Genomic DNA, 20,976 nt, shown 5'->3' with positions numbered 1-20,976 from the left:
AGATGGAATTTGCCTTACTAATATAACTGCGCCTCTTATCCTGGACCTTCATGGACACACAGGAATTCGTTATTATTGCTGGGTTCATCTTAAGGCTAGTTGTTCAAAATGTTTACCTAAAAATAATAAAAAAGAGTCATTTTACACTATATACGATAAAATCCGCAAAGATCAATTTAGAAATCTTTAAGGGGAACAGAAATATGTACCAGATTCTGTCTGTAATGTGTGAAAATCCACATAGAGGGCAGTAGGGAGTAACTGATAAAAACCCCCTGACATAAATCAATGCACTGTACACTTTAGTTGTTCTTCCCTTTCTTTTGAGATACTGGGTTTTCTGCAGGTTTGTATTTTGCTGGATGACTTACCCTGTGGCTGGGCAAAAGAGAACAAAGTGGTGAGACTGGCTAAGTTAGTTATTTACGGCAGATACCGGGAAGGGGTTAATGATCATTTTCAATCAGCATATCTGTAAGTAACATTCAGATTACACTGAGGTGTCAGACTCTGAGAATTATACAGAGATGAGTAGTGTGATACAGGCATTATTTAACTCTTAGCACATATTGATGTTTTTTAGGCAGTTCTTTCTTCTGTGCCAACCACTGACTGGCTGACAAGAGTGTTCCCTCATTCTTTAAATGGGACCCATTAGTTCAGATTACTGTGTTATAAACCCCATGAACAGGGCCGGCTCCAAGTTTTCGTGGGCCCCGGGCAAAAGAGTCTCAGTGGGCCCCTTTAACACATACCACAATTCATGATTCATGAGTACAATGCCAAAGATCTCCCTTACTTCTTACATTACAACATGAGTAATATTTATGATAAATTCTACAATAACTCAGAAACTGTTGAATCCTCGCAGCACACAGCACACAGAGTGACTGCAGATTTTTTATTTTAGACCAGACAGTATAGTTCTCCATACAGTATTATGGGCATCACATACCCCTCCATACAGTTTTATGGGCAGCACATAGTCCTTTCGTACAGTACTATGGGCACCATACAGTCATGGCCAAAAGTATTAACACCCCTGCAATTCCGTCAGATAATACTCAGTTTTTTCCTGAAAATGATTGCAATCACAAATTCTTTGGTATTATTATCTTCATTTAATTTGTCTTAAGTGAAAAAAACACAAAAAGAATTGTCCTAAAGCCAAATTGGATATAATTCCACACCAAACATAAAAAAGGGGGTGGACAAAAGTATTCACACTGTTCGAAAAATCATGTGATGCTTGCCTAATTTGTGTAATTAACAGCACCTGTAACTTACCTGTGGCACCTAACAGGTATTGGCAAAAACTAAATCACACTTGCAGCCAGTTGACATGGATTAAAATTGACTCAACCTCTGTCCAGTGTCCTTCTGTGTACCACATTGAGCATGGAGAAAAGAAAGAAGACCAAAGAACTGTCTGAGGACTTGAGAAACCAAATTGTGAGGAAGCATGAGCAATCTCAAGGCTACAAGTCCATCTCCAAAGACCTGAATGTTCCTGTGTCTACCGTGCGCAGTGTCATCAAGAAGTTTAAAGCCCATGGCACTGTGGCTAACCTTCCTAGATGTGGACGGAAAAGAAAAATTGACAAGAGATTTCAACTCAAGATTGTGCGGATGTTGGATAAAGATCCTCAACTAACATCCAAACAAGTTCAGGGTGCAGTCCGAGGGTACAACAGTGTCAACCCGTACAAGACGTCGGCGTCTGAATGAAAAGGGACTGTATGGTAGGAGACCCAGGAAGACCCTTCTTCTTACCCGAGACATAAAAAAGCCAGGCTGGAGTTTGCCAAAATTTACCTGAAAAAGCCTAAAATGTTTTGGAAGAATGTTCTCTGGTCAGATGAGACAAAAGTAGAGCTTTTTGGGCAAAGGCATCAACATAGAGTTTACAGGAGAAAAAAAGAGGCATTCAAGGAAAAGAACACGGTCCCTACAGTCAAACATGGCGGAGGTTCCCTGATGTTTTGGGGTTGCTTTGCTGCCTCTGGCACTGGACTGCTTGACCGTGTGCATGGCATTATGAAGTCTGAAGACTACCAACAAATTTTGCAGCATAATGTAGGGCCCAGTGTGAGAAAGCTGGGTCTCCCTCAGAGGTCATGGGTCTTCCAGTAGGACAATGACCCAAAACACACTTAAAAAAGCACTAGAAAATGGTTTGAGAGAAAGCACTGGAGACTTCTAAGGTGGCCAGCAATGAGTTCAGACCTGAATCCCATAGAACACCTGTGGAGAGATCTAAAAATGGCAGTTTGGAGAAGGCACCCTTCAAATATCAGGGACCTGGAGCAGTTTGCCAAAGAAGAATGGTCTAAAATTCCAGCAGAGCATTGTAAGAAACTCATTGATGGTTCCCGGAAGCGGTTGGTCGCAGTTATTTTGGCTAAAGGTTGTGCAACCAAGTATTAGGCTGAGGGTGCCAATACTTTTGTCTGGCCCATTTTTGGAGTTTTGTTTGAAATGATCAATGTTTTGCTTTTTGCTTAATTCTCTTTTGTGTTTTTTCATTTAAGACAGCTTAAATGAAGATAATAATACCAAAGAATTTGTGTTTGCACTCATTTTCAGGAAGAAACTGAGTATTATCTGACAGAAATGCAGGGGTGTTAATACTTTTGGCCATGACTGTATAGTCTTCCATATAGTCTTATGGGCACCACATAGTCCTCCATACAGTATATTGTGCTCCACATAGTCCTCCATACAGTATAATGGGCCCCATGTAGCGCTCCATATAGTATAATAATCTTACACAGTGCTCCATACAGTATAATGGACCCCATATATTACTCCATACAGTATAATCCCCCCAGACAGTGCTGCATACAGTATTATGTGCCCCATATATCACTCCGTAAAGTATAATGGCCCCGCATAGTGTTGCATAGAGTTTAATGGACCCTATATATTACTCAATACAGTATACGTGCCTCACATATTGCTTCGTACAATATAATAGCCCATATCGTGCTGAATACAGTATACTGTCCCCCATATATTTCTCCATACAGTGTAATGGCTCAACATAATGTTCCATACAGTATAATGGCCCCATATAGTGCTACATACAGTATAATAGCACCACATAGTGCTCCATACAGTATAATGGCCCAACATAGTGCTCAATATAGTATAATGGAACCCATATTTGCACCATACAGTATAATGGCCCCATATAGTGCTCCATGCAATATAATTGCCCCAGATATTGCTCCATATAGTATAATGACCCCATATAGTTCTCTTTATAGTATAATGGGCCCCATAGAGTGGTACATACAGTATAATGGGCCCATATAGTGTTCCATACAGCATAATTGCCTCATATGTTGCTCCATACGTTATAATGGTTCCACATAGTGTTCCATACAGTATAATAGGCACCATATATTGCTCCATACAGTAAAATGGGCCCTATATATTGCTTCCCACAGTATAGTGGGCCCAATATTTTGCTACACACATTATCATGGTCCTACATAGTGCTCCATACAGTATAGTGCATATAGTGTTCCATGCATAAAAAAAAATAATAATAATAATAATAATTTTTATTTATATAGCGCCAACATATTCCGCAGCGCTTTACAAATTATAGAGGGGACTTGTACAGACAATAGACATTACAGCATAACAGAAATACAGTTCAAAACAGATACCAGGAGGAATGAGGGCCCTGCTCGCAAGCTTACAAACTATGAGGAAAAGGGGAGACACGAGAGGTGGATGGTAACAATTGCTTTAGTTATTCGGACCGGCCATAGTGTAAGGCTCGGGTGTTCATGTAAAGCTGCATGAACCAGTTAACTGCCTAAGTATGTATCAGTACAGACACAGAGGGCTATTAACTGCATAAAGTTGCATGTGTTGAGGCTGTGTCACAGTCACAACACATGTATGGAGAGCCAGTGTGTTGGGCTCTCCATGGATGTGTTGTGACTATGACTCAGCCACGACACTTGCAACTGCAGCACTGGACAGCTGATCAGCCGCGCGCTCCATGTATCCGGGTTCCCTCTGCAGTTTATTCGGTAAGCACTATAGCTTGCCAAATAAGTAGGGACCTGATCAAATTTGCTCATCTCTCGTCATGAGGATCGTGCAGGCACAGAAGTAGTGTCCTCGGGATCGCCGCTTGGACCTTGGATTAAGTAATAGGAGACACCTGGCTGTCACTGCCAGAAATGGTGCCTAAAACAACATTTAGGAGGCTAGTAGGGGGCTCCATCGCCTTTCCAAATGGCACCCCCGCAACACGATTGAGAAGGTAATATCATTGCAATTGCAACCCGGAGTTGTCATGACAACCTTTGGGTCTGCCAGATATGGCAAGCCTGTTTGACCATGCTAAGAGTATGGTCTAACAGGCTTCTGTCAGTGCTGCACTGACGGGTATAATGCATTGCAATGCTCGTCCATTGCAATGCATTATACCAGGGATCAGAGTAAAGAAAGCCAAAGTCTCTTAGAGGTACTAAGTAAAAAAAAAAAATAAAAAAAAAAATTGTTCAAATATTTTTTAAAAAATCACAAAATAAAAAATGACATTTCCTTTTATCACAATGACAATAATTGCATATGTAAAATCAAAAATATAAAAAGTGCACATATTTGGTATTACCGCGTCAACTTGATCAATTAGACTGTAACACTAGTTAGCCCCTTCAGTGAACGCTGTAAAAAAAACAAGAAAAAACAAACTATCAACTATGTAAATAAAAATGGCATCGATGAAAACATCTGTTAGGTCTCGAGTTCCCGCTTCTGCACAGGGGGAATCTCGAGCCGTCTCCGCTGCGGTCCCCCATTCCTATCCAGCCGCAGTGGAGCCTGCTCAGCAGGGACGTTGGTCCCAGCATCTTGCTCGGTCTCACTCTGTTCAGAGAGTTACTGCTGCTTCTTCAGCTCCTGCCATTAAAGTCAGTGCTGGTCAGCAGGGAGTGGACTTCTCTGTGACTAAGTCCTTGTCTGCGCACACTGAGCATGCCCAGGGCAAGATCTCCCGTTGGAGATCGAGGGTCATGTGCTCAGACTCTGCAGCGCATTCTATTGGTCCTCTTGGCAGGTCTTGGAAGGGCAAAGTTTCTGTGGCCACTTCCTGTCCTGCAACTATATAAACTGCGCATGACCGCACGGCCATGCGCTAGTGTACAATTTAATACGTGTGTTTGTTGTGAGTGCAAGTCGTTCTTTAAATACCCCTACCCTATTGTATGACTGTTCGCGTATGGTGTATGGCTGCTATCTAGCGCCCGACTAATCACTCAACGTGTCACACACGTATCAGCGTCTATTGCTGTGACCGCCAGTGCGGTGCCACGCGCCAGTGTGCGCTTCCTGACCCACGTCTGGGTGCTTAGTGGTACCTGCCAGCATGGCACAGTTCGCACTTCGGTGCTATAATTATATATTTCCTTACACACCCAGTAGCGGTGTAGTGCCAGCAAGGGTCTAATCGGACTACAATCCCTGTTGGGGTTAAGTTCGCTGACCACTTGCTCACGCTCTATGTGCGGTACCGCGGTCCTGTGACGCAACATGATCGCTTTCTTCACGCTGGGTGAGGTTTAACCCACGCGTGTATACTTTTGGATACCGCCATATAGTCTGTCATTTCCTAGCAGCAGGTTTCACCTGCACGGTGGACCCCGGACTGCGAACGCATCTATATCATCTCTCTTGGTGCGTTCCGCCAGTCCTAACATTACACTAGCGCCAGGGTCTGGCTAGTGATGACAGACAAACAGCAATCTCTGCGGTATATCCAGCAGCTGGAGGGTAGGTTGGCGGCTCTCGAGAGTGCGACTTCAGCTGTGGATGTTACTGCAGTAGCTGTACAGGCTGCCAGCGTGGCTGCAGCTACTATGTCCATTGCCACCCCTGTTCCGACATTATCTCGCCTCCCGCTGCCAGAAAAATTTTCTGGTGATAGCAAGTTTTGTAGGGAATTTGTGAGTCAGTGCTCTATTCACCTCGAGCTCCTGGCTGCACGTTTTCCCACAGAGCGGGCTAAGGTGGGATTTATTCTGTCTCTATTGTCGGACAGGGCGTTGGAATGGGCTACGCCGCTGTGGGAGCGTGGCGATCATGTGGTGCAGAGTGCTCCGCTGTTTCTGAGCGCTCTGAAACAGGTCTTTTTAGGACCTCAAGTCACCCATGATACTGCGCTCCAATTGCTGGCATTAACTCAGGGTGAGTCCTTGGTCAGTCATTTTGCCGTCCAATTCCGCACCTTAGCATCTGAGCTGGATTGGTCGGATAAAGCTCTTATCCCCATATTTTGGAGGGGCTTGGCTGACCACGTAAAGGACGCTCTGGCCACTAGGGAGATTCCTGCCACACTGGAGGAGTTAATAACTGTCTCCACTCGAATTGACCTCCGTTTTAACGAGCGGAGGTTAGAGCGAGCCCAGTGTAGGCAGAGGTTTCGGCTGGCTCCTACTTTCGCCAAACCTCCTGGTTCCTGAGCCACATGAGGCCAGGGAAGTGTCACAAGCAGGATCTAAGTCCCGGACCGCTTGTGCACTCAGGGTCTGTCATGTTTGCCAGCAGTCAGGACATCTAGCCACCAGATGTCCTCAGCGGTCGAGGAAACATCAGCGTCTAGTGGTAGTAGGTGGAGGTACACTAGACACGGCGACGTTTGCCTCTAAGTTGTCCTTTAAGGGGACAATTACTATTGGCTCATTCTCCCACTCGGTAGAGCTCTGCGTGGATTCTGGGGCGGAGGGCAATTTTATGTCTTCTGCCTTCGCCCAACGTCACGCAATACCCCTGGTAATGCTTGCTCAACCAGTAACGGTGCGAGTGGTGAATGGGTCGACATTGCCCTCACAGATAACACACCAGACCATCCCTTTTACTCTGTCCATGTCGCCATTTCATCAGGAGATAATTTCTCTGCTCGTCATTCCGGAAGGAATTGATGAGGTCCTGTTGGGAATACCTTGGCTACGGTACCACTCTCCTCATATCGAGTGGTCCTCAGGCAGAATTCTGGGTTGGGGTGAATCTTGTGGGGATAGGTGTCAGAGGGAGTGCGTTCAGGTTGCTACTACTGAGGTACCCGCAGATCTATCCTCTCTCCCCAAGTAGTATTGGTCTTATGCAGACGTGTTCTCCAAAAAGGCGGCGGAGGTCCTTCCGCCTCATCGCCCCTATGACTGTCCTATTGATCTCTTGCCTGGTGCTGAGCCTCCCCGGGGTCGAGTTTATCCGCTATCTCTCCCGGAGACGGAGGCAATGTCACAGTACATCCAGGAAAATCTGGCAAGAGGATTCATTAGGAAGTCAGTGTCACCTGCTGGGGCAGGGTTCTTCTTCGTGCAGAAGAAGAATGGGGAATTGCGCCCATGCATAGACTACAGGGGTCTTAACGCCATCACCGTTAAGAATAAGTATCCTTTGCCCTTGATATCTGAGTTATTCGATAGACTTCGGGGAGCAAGGGTATTTACTAAATTAGATCTGCGGGGTGCTTACAACCTGATTCGCATCCGTGAGGGGGACGAATGGAAGACGGCCTTTAACACCAGGGATGGGCACTATGAATATCTAGTGATGCCCTTCGGGCTCTGTAATGCCCCAGCCGTTTTCCAAGACTTTGTGAATGATATCTTCCGGGATATGCTTTCCACCTCGGTCGTAGTCTATCTGGATGATATTCTCATCTACTCTCCAGATATTGACTCCCACCGGAGAGATGTTTGCAAAGTCTTCGACCTTCTACGGGCAAACTCCCTCTATGCCAAGTTGGAGAAGTGTATGTTTGAGCAGGAGTCTTTACCTTTCCTGGGCTACATCATCTCGGCCCAGGGATTGGCTATGGATCCTGCCAAACTACAGGCAGTGATGGACTGGCAGGAACCCCATTCTCTGAAAGCGGTGCAGCGCTTTATGGGGTTCATAAATTACTATCGTCAGTTCATCCCCCACTTCTCAACCCTGGTAGCTCCCTTGGTATCCCTCACCAAGAAGGGAGCGAATCCTAAATTGTGGTCCGAAGAGGTCTCCAAGGCCTTCACTTCTATTAAGTCCCATTTTGCTAGCGCTCCCATCTTACATCGTCCCGATGTGGATAAGCCATTCCTAATGGAGGTGGATGCCTCATCCGTTGGTGCAGGAGCAGTCCTCTATCAAAAGTATGCTCAAGGTCGGAAGCACCCATGCTTCTTCTTCTCAAAGACCTTCTCACCAGCGGAGAGAAATTACTCCATCGGGGATAGGGAGCTGCTGGCAATGAAGTTGGCCTTTTCGGAATGGAGACTTCTCTTGGAGGGTGCTCAGTTCCCATTCCAAGTCTTCACGGACCACAAGAATTTGGTCTATTTACAGACAGCCCAGCGGCTGAATTCTCGTCAGGCCAGATGGTCCTTGTTTTTCTCCCGGTTCCACTTCACTCTACATTATCTCGCCGGGGAGAAGAACATTCGTGCTGACGCTCTCTCTCGCTCCCTGGTGTCAACTGTGGAGGAGGAGGACGAGCCTCGGCTCATTGTCCCTTCAGAGAGTCTGAGAACCGTAGCTCCGGTTTCGCTTGAGTCTGTGCCTCCGGGCAAGACTTTTGTTCCCATCAATTTGCGTCCGGAGGTTCTCTCGTGGGCTCATTCGTCCAGAGTGGGTGGACACTTTGGGGCAAAGAGGACATCTGAGTTGTTGGCGAGAATGTATTGGTGGCCACATATGGTTCGTGACGTAGGAGACTACGTTCGGGCATGTGTCTCTTGTGCCAAAAATAAGTCTCTCCGTCAATGGCCAGCTGGGTTGTTATACCCTCTGCCGGTGGCAGACAGGCCCTGGGAGATGGTCGGGATGGACTTTGTGGTGGGTTTGCCCAAGTCACGTGGCTGTACTGTCATTTGGGTTATCACCGACCATTTTTCTAAAATGGTGCATTTGGTGCCGCTTCCTCGGCTACCTTCTGCACGGGCCTTGGCAGCATTGTTTGTTAAACACATCTTCCGTCTTCACGGTATGCCAGACAAAATTGTCAGTGACCGGGGTCCCCAGTTTGCGTCTCGGTTCTGGAGAGAGCTTTGTCGCCTTCTCAGTATCGAGTTGAATCTCTCTTCGGCATATCATCCCGAGACGAATGGGTTGGTGGAGAGAGCCAACCAGACCTTGGTCACATATCTGCGACATTTTGTCTCTGCTAAGCAAGATGACTGGGCATCTTTGCTACCGTGGGCGGAGTTTGCTCTTAACAATGCTGTAGCTGACTCCACTGGACAGACTCCATTCCTCCTTAACTATGGTCAGCATCCGCGGGTACCTGTACCCATGCCCGTGATTCCAGGGTGGCAGACTGGGCTGTGGAGGCACGGGACATTTGGGATCGCACTCAGGATGCCATTCGGGCTTCCAAGGAGAGAATGAGGTCCTCCGCCGATGTTCATCGGCGCCCCGCTCCGACCTTTGCTCCTGGCGACTTGGTGTGGCTCTCCGCCCGTAACATCAGGCTGCGAGTTGAGTCCACTAAGTTTGCTCCTCGCTACTTGGGTCCCTTCAAGGTTCTCGAACAGGTTAATCCTGTGGTCTACCGCCTGGCTCTTCCTCCACGCTTGGGTATCACCGACACCTTTCATGTGTCCCTCTTGAAACCCGTATACATGTCCCGGTTTTCCGAGTCATCTGCCGGGACATCGGGTTCGTCTACGGACGATTACGAGGAGAACGCTATTTTGGGGTGTAAGGTGGTACGCGGCAAAAAGTTCTATCTGGTGGATTGGAAGGGTTATGGTCCAGAGAACAGGTCATGGGAGCCTGCTGAAAACATTCGGGCCCGACAGCTCATTGCTGCCTTCGAGCGTAGCGAGGCCCAAGGAGGGGGGGGGCCATGTTAGGTCTCGAGTTCCCGCTTCTGCACAGGGGGAATCTCGAGCCGTCTCCGCTGCGGTCCCCCATTCCAATCCAGCCGCAGTGGAGCCTGCTCAGCAGGGACGTCGGTCCCAGCGTCTTGCTCGGTCTCACTCTGTTCAGAGAGTTACTGCTGCTTCTTCAGCTCCTGCCATTAACGTCAGTGCTGGTCAGCAGCGAGTGGACTTCTCTGGGACTAAGTCCTTGTCTGCGCACACTGAGCATGCCCAGGGCAAGATCTCCCGTTGGAGATCGAGGGTCATGTGCTCAGACTCTGCAGCGCATTCTATTGGTCCTCTTGGCAGGTCTTGGAAGGGCAAAGTTTCTGTGGCCACTTCCTGTCCTGCAACTATATAAACTGCGCATGACCGCACGGCCATGCGCTAGTGTACAATTTAATACGTGTGTTTGTTGTGAGTGCAAGTCGTTCTTTAAATACCCCTACCCTATTGTATGACTGTTCGCGTATGGTGTATGGCTGCTATCTAGCGCCCGACTAATCACTCAACGTGTCACACACGTATCAGCGTCTATTGCTGTGACCGCCAGTGCGGTGCCACGCGCCAGTGTGCGCTTCCTGACCCACGTCTGGGTGCTTAGTGGTACCTGCCAGCACAGCACAGTTCGCACTTCGGTGCTATAATTATATATTTCCTTACACACCCAGTAGCGGTGTAGTGCCAGCAAGGGTCTAATCGGACTACAATCCCTGTTGGGGTTAAGTTCGCTGACCACTTGCTCGCGCTCTATGTGCGGTACCGCGGTCCTGTGACGCAACAGGATCGCTTTCTTCACGCTGGGTGAGGTTTAACCCACGCGTGTATACTTTTGGATACCGCCATATAGTCTGTCATTTCCTAGCAGCAGGTTTCACCTGCACGGTGGACCCCGGACTGCGAACGCATCTATATCATCTCTCTTGGTGCGTTCCGCCAGTCCTAACAACATCATCCTGCCCCGCAAAAAACAAAGCTAGTGTACAGCTACATCAGCAGAGAAATAAAAAAGTTGAAGCTCTCGGAATATAGCAATGTAAAAATTATTCTTTTTTTCTAAAAAATAAACATTATAAAATTCCAGCCAATTTTGCACTCCAAAAGTCAAATGCCGCTGCTTCCCTTCTGCCGTGCACCTAAACAGTAGTTTTCCTCCACATATGGGGTACTGGTGTACTAAGGAGAAAGTATACAACAAATTGTATGGTCCATTTTCTCCTGTTACCCTTGTGAAAATGCTAAATTTAGAGCTAAAGCAGTATTTTTGTGGGAAAAAGTAACATTTTAATTTTTTCCTTCCAAATATCTTTGATTCCTGTGAAACACTTGAAGGGTTAAACTTCTTGAATGTGGTTTAGAGCACTTTGAGGGGTGCAGTTTTAAAAATGGTGTTACTTTTGAATATTGTCTTATTTTACCCCCCTCATCCCAAGTTCAACTGATTATTATTTTTTTAAAATCCACCTTATAGTTCCAGCTATGTGAGTTATTTAGTGCTGGTCCTTCCCAGGGAGGTGTGGCAAACAGAGAAATAATGCAGAGCGGGGTAAAGAAACTCTCAGAGCGAATGCAAATTTGCACTAAATAAAAAGGTGCATTAAATAAAAACACACAAAAAAACCCCAAACAAAACAAGATTACTCATGGGAGCTGGCAGTTAATAAACAAGAGCAAAACTGGCAACTTTTGACATTGGTGACAGATCGCTATTAAACAGTTTTTCATTTTCTCATGACACTTTGCCTCTGAGAAGAGCTTTTTTCAGTAGGATCAGGGTGTACAATATAAAGGATGTGCTTGTTTTATATCAAATAATAATGGCTATGCAATACCTGAGCAGTAGAATATAATGCCCACAGCCTTGTGCCTTTATATGGTTCCTTAGTGACTCCTAATATTCATATAATTTACGGTAGAAGATTACCCTATATTTAATCATGCAAATTAGAATGACTTTCATTACCCAAAGAGCAGGAATGCAAATGTCTTAATGAAAAAATGGCAGTGTCAGATACATAAAACATTCTTAAGAATGGCTCCCAGAGATGAAAGGGTTTTCCAATGATAGAGTTTAATGCCATTTGAATAAGATATGTTATGAAGGTCACATCAGTGGGGATCTGGCAGCAGGGTCCAAACCTATGTCTCCTTTATAATATGTCATTAAAGTTTACCAGTAGAAAATCTTTTTCATTCTTGATGAGTTAGATTGAACATGCAGAATCATTAGGCTCATGTCAGGGAAATCAGGGAAATTGAAGAAAAGAATAGGTTTTAATTGTATTCAAGATATTAAAACAAATCAAATTTCTGTTCCTGAATACTTTACCTTAGGCTCCTTCCCACGCCCTGATTTTTACGATTTGTGTGTCATCCGCGTGGCATCCGTGTACCGTCCGTATGCACCATCTATGTGACACGTACTGGAATAGAATGCAGAATAGAAATGACAGATGTTTAGGTGTTAAAGATGTGCGCCTTCCCAGCCTAAAAATACCAGTCCACAGCTGCCCCAGAATTGGTCCATCCATTAGATGCACCAATTCTGGTGCTTTGCTCTGCTGTTCCCGATTGTCCTGGTGGGAAATGGGATAATTTACTTGGGGTTGATGTCAGCTCTGATTTGTCAAAAACACAGCTGCCATCAAACCCTGAGGTTGGTAATGGAGAGGAGTCTATCAGACACCCCCATTGCTAACCCAGTAATCCAAAAACACACACAAAATTACATTATTTGAATAAAGACTCCCCCCACACTATCCCTGGTTCACCACTTTATTGGAAAAAAAATCCCACTCAGGTTCACGGTAATCCTGGGAATCCGATGTAGTCCAGAAATGGATACCTGAAAAGATTAAAATGAGATGTCCTCATATGACCTCGAGCCTGGGAACTTTTCCCACGCTCGAGGGACATCCAGCAGGGGGCGCATCACTGCGAATGAAGGTAACTACAGGTCATTGACCTACATTACCTTCATTCGCTGGGGTTTACAGCCACGAGCACAGCTGCATTAGCAGAGCTCCTGGCTGTAAAATATTTTAACCCCTTCAGATGGATTTACATCGTGGGACGTTACAGATCAACGGAAGGTATGTATATTGTTGGTTTATTATTTTTAAATTGTTACAGAACGAGGGTCTTCAGGTGGATTACCTGTGTAATAAATTATTCCAACAACCTGTGTTTTTATTTCATTAAAAGACTTTGTAATAATGTGTTTGTGTTTTTTTTAACCATTTCAGACTATTGGATTAATAATGGATAGGTGTCATAATTGACACCTCTCCATTATTAATCTGACTTAATGTCACCTTACAATAGCAAGGTGGCATTAACCCTCCATTACCCCATATCCCACCGCTACACGGGAATGGGAAGAGAGTGGCCAAGTGCCAGAATAGGCGCATCTTACAGATGTGCCTTTTCTGGGGTGGCTGGGGGCAGATGTTTTTAACCAGGGGGGGCCAATAACCATGGACCCTCTCCAGGCTATTAATATCTGCCCTCAGTCACTGGCTTTACTACTCTGGCGGAGAAAATTGCGCGGGAGCCCACGCCAATTTTTTCCACGATTTAACCCTTAAATTTAATAGCTACAGCGCCCAAATTTTGCACATACACACTACTAACATTAGTAGTATGGAATATGCAAAAAAATGGAGAAAAGACATGGTTTACTGTATGTAAACCATGTCTCATATCATGTCGGGTTTAGGCAGGAGAAATGAAAAGCCGGCAATAGAATTACCGGCTTTTCAACATTATCGCGCTGAAGCAAATATTAAAAAAGTATGCTTCCCCATTGATTTGCATTGGGTTTCGTGTTTCGGCCGATCCCCGACCCCGACTTTTCAATAAGATCGGCCGATTTCACTCGACCCGACTTTTGAGAAGTCGGGTTTCGTGAAACCCGACTCGATCTCAAAAAATGAAAGTCGCTCAACCCTAGTGGCCACACCATGAGTTTATCTCCTTTTATGCCCATAGCAGCCAATGACTCAGAGGTATTCTTTGCAGCATGAGATGGTGCATTGTCATGCATGAAGATGATTTTGCTCCTGAAGGCACGTTTCTGCTTTTAATACCATGGAAGAAAGTTGTCAGTCAAAAACTCTATATAGTTTGCAGAGGTCATTTTCACACCTTCAGGAACCCTAAAGGGCCCTTCCAGCTGTTTCCCCATGATTCTGGCCCAAAACATGACTCCTACACCTCCTTGCTGACTTTGCAGCCTTGTTGGGACATGGTGGCCATCCACCAACCATCCACTACGCCATCCATCTGGACCATCCAGGGTAGCTCGACACTCTTCAGTAAACAAGACTGTTTGAAAATTAGTCTTCATGTATGTCTGGGCCCACTGCAACCATTTTTGCTTGTGAACACTGTTTGGGGGTGGCCGAATAGTAGGTTTATGCACCACTGCAAGCCTTTGAAGGATCCTACACCTTGAGGTTCGAGGGACTCCAGAGGCACCAGTAGCTTCAAATAACTGTTTGCTGCTTTGTAATGGTATTTTGGCAGCTTCTCTCTTAATCCAATGAATTTGTCTGGCAGAAACCTTCCTCGTTATGTCTTTTTCTGCATGAACTCTGTCTATGCTCTGTTTCAGTCACAAATATCTTCACAGCATGTTGATCACTCTTAATTTTCATGAAATATCTAATGATTTCATACCTTGTTCAAGGCATTACACTATTTAACACTTTTCAGCTGCAGAGAGATCCTTTTTATTTCCCATATTGCTTGAAACCTGTGGCCTGCTTAATAATGTGGAACATCATTTTTAAGTACCGTAGTTTTCCTTTAATTAGACTCACCTGGAAAACTAATTATCACATGTGTTTAAGCTTGATTTCAGTGATCCATTGAGCCCTGATGCACAATACCATCCACAAGTATATTTGAAAAACAAAACAATTAAATCTTTATGACTAGGGTTGAGCGAAACGGATCGTTCATTTTCAAAAGTCGACGACTTTTGGCAAAGTCGGGTTTCATGAAACCCGACCCGATACCTGTGTGGGGTCGGCCATGCGGTACGCGACTTTCGCGCCAAAGTCGCGTTTCGTATGACGCGCTTGGCGCCATTTTTTTGAGTGTGCATGTGTAAGTGTTTCCAGTACCTGTGAAAAAAAAATGTCACCACATATACTGGAGACACTGACATGTTAAGGGGGCCTTAAGGCAGTTTCTAAAGTTCTTTTTGCAAAAATCAATTTGGCCATTTTCCTTCAAAGTACTGGATCAGGTTTTCATCAGTGTTTGGTCCATGTGTCAGTTTTTTGCAATCAGTGTTTCATCAGTTTTATTATATGAAAAAAACAACTGATGAAGGTTTCTTAAATGGAACCTGTCACCAGTTTTGTCATATATCAACTAAAACTATCACTTTATTCAGCGCGTGTGCTGCATTTCATAAATACTTATATCACCCAAAAACCTTTTAAAGTTCTCCCGCGCTGTATGGTAATCCAGTCAGTACGATGGGCGTGGTTTCTGGCCTCTCCATTCCTTCTCCTGGCAGCTGCTCACTGTCCTCCTTCTTTAATTGATGTAGAGGATGTCTCACTTAATCCACATTGCTGGGCAAAATCTTGTGCCTGCGCACAGAAATCTGTGCAGAAGATCCCTACATCCAGTGCCAGCTGAGGGAAGGAAGAGGTATGTAATATAGAGGGATTGCAAGGTGCAGGCACAGGATTCCGGGGCCATAACTGATGTGCTTGGGAGAGGGGTGATAGTATAATGAAGACAGGAGGCAGGGATTTCTTCTAGGCCCCGCAACCTGGAAGAAATCATTAGCATAAAGACAGAATATAACATTTCTCAACAATAAGACCATTAATATGAGGTATACAGGTAGGACAAGCTTAACATTTCTATTACCTGTATGCCCCTATTAATAGGTCATATACATCCTGGGGGGTGACAGATTCAATTTAAGTTTGCCTTGTTTGCCTCCCTGTAGTCCAACTCTGATGTGAATAACCCCTCCCTTCTTATGCTTGTCAGCCACCATCGTCTGATGTTCATCTCTGTACATCCCTGGTTCAGAATTGTCTTTTCACCCGCTGCAGCTGTTGCAGCTAATACTGTTACTATTGTACGATGTGTGTCAGCTCACCAGGGCGGTATAATTGAAGATAAATGTAATTGTACTCATTCCTGAATAATTTTTGTACTCTTTGTCAATAGATCTGTTTCTTTATGGTTAATGCTGTTAACTGGCCACAAGATGTTGTTTGAACATAGTTAAGAGACTGTGATATGTCTGTAAGATGTGAACAGGAGGGTTTTTATAAAAGTGAAAGACAGGAAGAGGAAGCATGGCCATCTTGGGCAGAGTCTACAGGAATGAGGAGTGTATGAGGCTGTGCTGGAGAGGGGTACAGTGACATTCTCTCGTGACAGCACCCGACTGAGTAAAGAGCAGCAGCAGATTGAAGCTGAACTGAATCGATATTCAAACCTGTCCGGATGTGAGGGAATTCCTGCTGGAGAAGCTGTTAAAAAACAGAAGGGGCCAGGGACCTGTGAAGTGAAATGTGCCGCATCTTGTGGAAGTGTTATAGCACAAGCCTCCTTGGTATTGCTCACTCACTGGCAGGACTCTGTATCACGAAGGGAGTTATAAGTGTTGTGAATTCAGCTTTTGGGCTCCCTCCGGTGGTTGTAGAGGGTAATGCAGTTGTGCCTGGACTGCAGGAGTGGACAGGTGTATCTACTAATTGCAAAACTGAGTGGGGTATATAGCTTTGCTGGATCCTTTAGTCAGTGCCAGTTGTCCATTGTTCTTGAAGGATTCACATCCCTGCTGGACTCTCCAGTTTGCTGTGTTTTTCTACAAAGATAAGTCCTGGCTTTGTTTTTGCTGTCCACCTGCAGTGGACCTTATAGTTCTGTTCATGTTCATGTTTTTGTCTTGTCCAGCTTGGTCTGTGAAGGATTTTTTGCAGCCTAGCTATTTCTCTGGAGATGCAGATATACCCCCCATGTCTTTAGTCAGATGTGGTGATCCGTATTTTCTGCAGTGGATATTTTCTAGTGTTTTTGTACTGACCGCATAGTACTCTGTTCTATTCTTTCTTTTTAGCTAGTATGGCCTCCTATGCTAAAATCTGATTTCATATCTGCGTATGTTATTTTCCTCTCCTCTCACAGTCAATATTTGTGGGGGGCTATCTATCCTTTGGGGATTTTCTCTGAGGCAAGATAGGTTTCCTGTTTCTGTCTTTAGGGGTAGTTAGATCTTAGGCTGTGCCGAGGGGTCTAGGGAGTGTTAGGTACCCCCCACGGCTACTTCTAGTTGCGCTGCTAGGTTCAGGGTTTGCGGTCAGTACAAGGACCACCTTCTCCAGAGTATGTCTCATGCTGCTCCAAGGCCACCAGATCATAACATATAAGTGACACTCACTAATGCTATCTCCTGGGAAGACAGGACCCGGAGATAGCCACAGACTCCCAGGAATGCGAGGCAAGCAAGACTGGAGAGAGATTGCTTCAGGCCTGACAAGACCTGAATCACCTGACTGCTGGAGGGCGTGGCCTAAGCTCCAGGGAGCTAGAAGCTGAAGGAAAACTCATAGAAAGGTAACTAAAGAACTGAGCTACCAAGGGGCACAGAAAGAGACATAAACAGACCAGGCCGGGGTCAAAGCACGGGATAGCATAACAGTACCAAGGGACTAGACAGAAAGTATAGTAGGGGCCAAGCAGAGGTCAATACCAAACGGACAGAGAAAGTACAGAGACGAAATCCAACAAACAGTAACCAGAGAACAAACCGAGTCAAAAGCTAAGGAATCAAGAAAACAGCACATAGCACAAAACACACTCAAGGGTCAATACACTTAGCCAAGGGCGGAAGTATCACTGACAAAGGAAACTCCCAGATGGAGGCTATAAGAAGTCCACGCAGGATCAATGTGAGGCCACAGGAATTAACCCTAGAAGAACCAACCCAGACAAACCATGACACTCTGCATCTGCCTGCGTGTCCTGATTGAGTCATTCGGAGCAGACCCAGCAGTAAGTAAATGTGCATGCATTGCAATATATTTTTGCGCCAAGAAACACAAGAATGGAACAAAACCTTTAGTTCGTTAATTAGGTATATTAACTTTACGGACCACATTTTCCTACCAGAATCAATGGCCAGAAACCCTGGATTTGTCACTACATTTTCGAGCTGTTTAGTAACTAAGGATTCTATGCTACGTTTAGGTGCTGACACAGTACACAGTGAATTCCCCTTTGAAACATGTTGGTCAGTTTCCTGGCTCTTGTGCTGCCCCGTAGGTAGTGTGACATCAAATGCTCAGGAAGCTTGCTGGTTTTACTCTCACTTTTACAGACATCCAGGGAAAGCTGCCGGCTGGAGCTTAACCTGGCTCTGGCTGATTAATTGCTGTCCTGCTCTACTGCTATCTGCATCTGCAAAATTCACAACAATATATCTGCAGTTCTGCCAGCCCACACACGACATTCTCCACTGAACTGTAAGGGCTTCACTGCTTGTCTTATTGTAAAGGGGTTCTATGTGCTTATAATATTGTTACCATCTGGGGCTAGTAATTTGTTTATTTACTGAATGGCCACTAGATTCAGGGCCATATTTAGAGTTTCTGCTGCCCTAGGCACTTTTAGTGCTACCTCCCCCTTTGGTGAGTATGACACTATCGGCAGTGACTTTGTAAAAAATCGCTGATGTGAAAGTAGCCTTTTCCAGCAGATTCGGCAGTTTTTTCGCACCTGCTGCGTAACGGATCACTTACGGCAACACTGAGTTCGGCCTCATTCATTCCCTATGGGATTTGCAGCACTTGCCGCGATCTGGCAAATGCGGTATCATACCTCCCAACTTTTGAAGAAGGGAAAGAGGGACAAATTTTGCGGGCCGTGGCAAATTTTAGGCCATGCCTCTGACCACATCTATCTAGTCACACCCATATCCATGCCCCAACCACACCCATTTAGTACTGGCTGATCATACTGTTTCATAAACAATAAATATAAGCAAAAAAAAATATGGCCACACAGTGCTCCATACTGTATAACGACCCCACATGATGCTCAATACTGTATAATGGCCCCACATGATGCTGCGTACAGTATAATGGCCACACAGTGCTCTATACTGTATAATGGCCACAGTGCTCCATACTGTATAATGGCCACACATGATGCTCAATACTCTATAATGGCCACACATGATGCTCCATACTGTATAATGACCCCACATGATGCTCCATACTGTATGATGACCCCACATGATGCTCAATACTGTATAATGGCCCCACATGATGCTCCATACTGTATAATGGCCACACATGATGCTCCATACTGTATAATGCCCCACTCCCATCTTGCATGCATGGCTCATCTCCCCCCTCCCATCTTGTATTAATGGCGCATCCCCCCTCCTGTATGCATGGCTTATCTCCCCCCTCCCATCCTGTGTGCACGGCTCATTTTCCATCCTGTATGCATGGCTCATCTCCCCCCCTCCCATCCTGTGTGCATGGCTCATCTCCCCCCACTCCCATCCTGGGTGCATGGCTCATCTCACCCCCTCATCCTGTATGCATGGCTCATCTCATCCTCCCCCCTCCCATCCTGTGTGCATGGCTCATCTCACCCCCCTTCTATCTTGTATGCATGGCTCATCTCCCCCCTCCAATCCTGTATGCATGGCTCATCTCATCCCCCCATCCTGTGTGCATGGCTCATCTCACCCCCCCATCCTGTGTGCATGGCTCATCTCCCCCTCCCTGTATGCATGGGTGGCTCATCTTCCCCTCCCTGTATGCATGGGTGGCTCATCTCCCCCCTCCCTGTATGCGTGGCTCATCTCTCCTCCCTGTATGCATGGGTGGCTCTTCTCCCCCCTGTATGCGTGGCTCATCTCCCCCTCCCTGTATGCATGGGTGGCTCTGGCTCATCTCCCCCCTCCTTTTATGCATGGCTCATCAACTCCCATTTTGCATGGCTCATCTCTCCCCCCTGGCCCCCTCCATGCATGGCTCATCGGCTCCCCGCCGCTCCCATCTTGCATCATGGCTCATCTCCCCCCACCTGGCCCCCTCCATGCATGGCTCATCGGCTCGGCTCCCTGCCACTCCCATCTTGTATGGCTCGGCTCCCTGTCCTCCTTCATCCTCATTCCTCCCCCATCCTCCCAGGCTAGCTGTCATACTCACCTTTTCCACACCGCACAGAACGGAATCCTCCAGCTCCACCTCTGTCCCGACTCCCGGCGTAGCACCTTCTGCCTGCATGAGTGGTCACGTGGTACCGCTCATTAAGGTCATGAATATGCGTCCAAATTCATCACCTTAATGAGCGGTACCACGTGACCGCTCTTACAGGACGAGCTGCAGTCGCTGAGACCAGACCAGGCATCGCTGGAGTAGGTGAATATGAATCATACTATATGATGTCTTCAAGGAGGCAAGCGGGCGGGCGCGCGAGGAGGGGGGGTTAAGGTGACCCCGGCCGGACTTTATAAAAAAAAAAAACTTGCTCAGGTGCCGCCCCCCCGGATCCTGCCACCCTAGGCACGTGCCCTCAAGTGCCTAGTGGCAAATACGGCCCTGACAAGATTACTATATACATTTTTTGTTTATCGAACCTACTTAGCTTGTTTGTTTTTTTTGTTTTTTTTGCTGCTCTCTTTTGGAGTGCCATCTGAGGCTAGTATTTGTCTTATTGGATGGCTACCAGGGCTACCAGTCTTTATATATTCTTTGTTCATTGGACACCCCTTAGTTTGCTCTGTGATATTCTCCCCTTGAGTGCGGTCAGTCTTTTTAACACTTGTTTATTTTTCTAAAAGGGTGACACCTACTCCTTATTGACCTCAGCAGCTGAGGGGATTCTAGTGGTGGTTTTCTACTGCATGGTCAGGTAGCGCTTGTGTGTTTTTGTATTTTCATAGTACATACTGTAGATGTAGGTGCTCATGGTGACATCATAATATGGCAATTAGCATACATATGGTCCATAATGCAGAATTATCTTAACGTCTTTGCTTCTTGCACAAACCCCTCAAATTAGGATAGTTTGGATATATCTTTTTTTTGTCAATCACTGGTACTTTATA

The sequence above is a fragment of the Ranitomeya imitator genome, chromosome 5, assembly GCF_032444005.1.
Source record: "Ranitomeya imitator isolate aRanImi1 chromosome 5, aRanImi1.pri, whole genome shotgun sequence".
Taxonomy (NCBI): domain Eukaryota; kingdom Metazoa; phylum Chordata; class Amphibia; order Anura; family Dendrobatidae; genus Ranitomeya; species Ranitomeya imitator.
The sequence above is the reverse complement of the archived record's forward strand: the minus strand, read 5'-3'. Positions refer to the sequence as shown.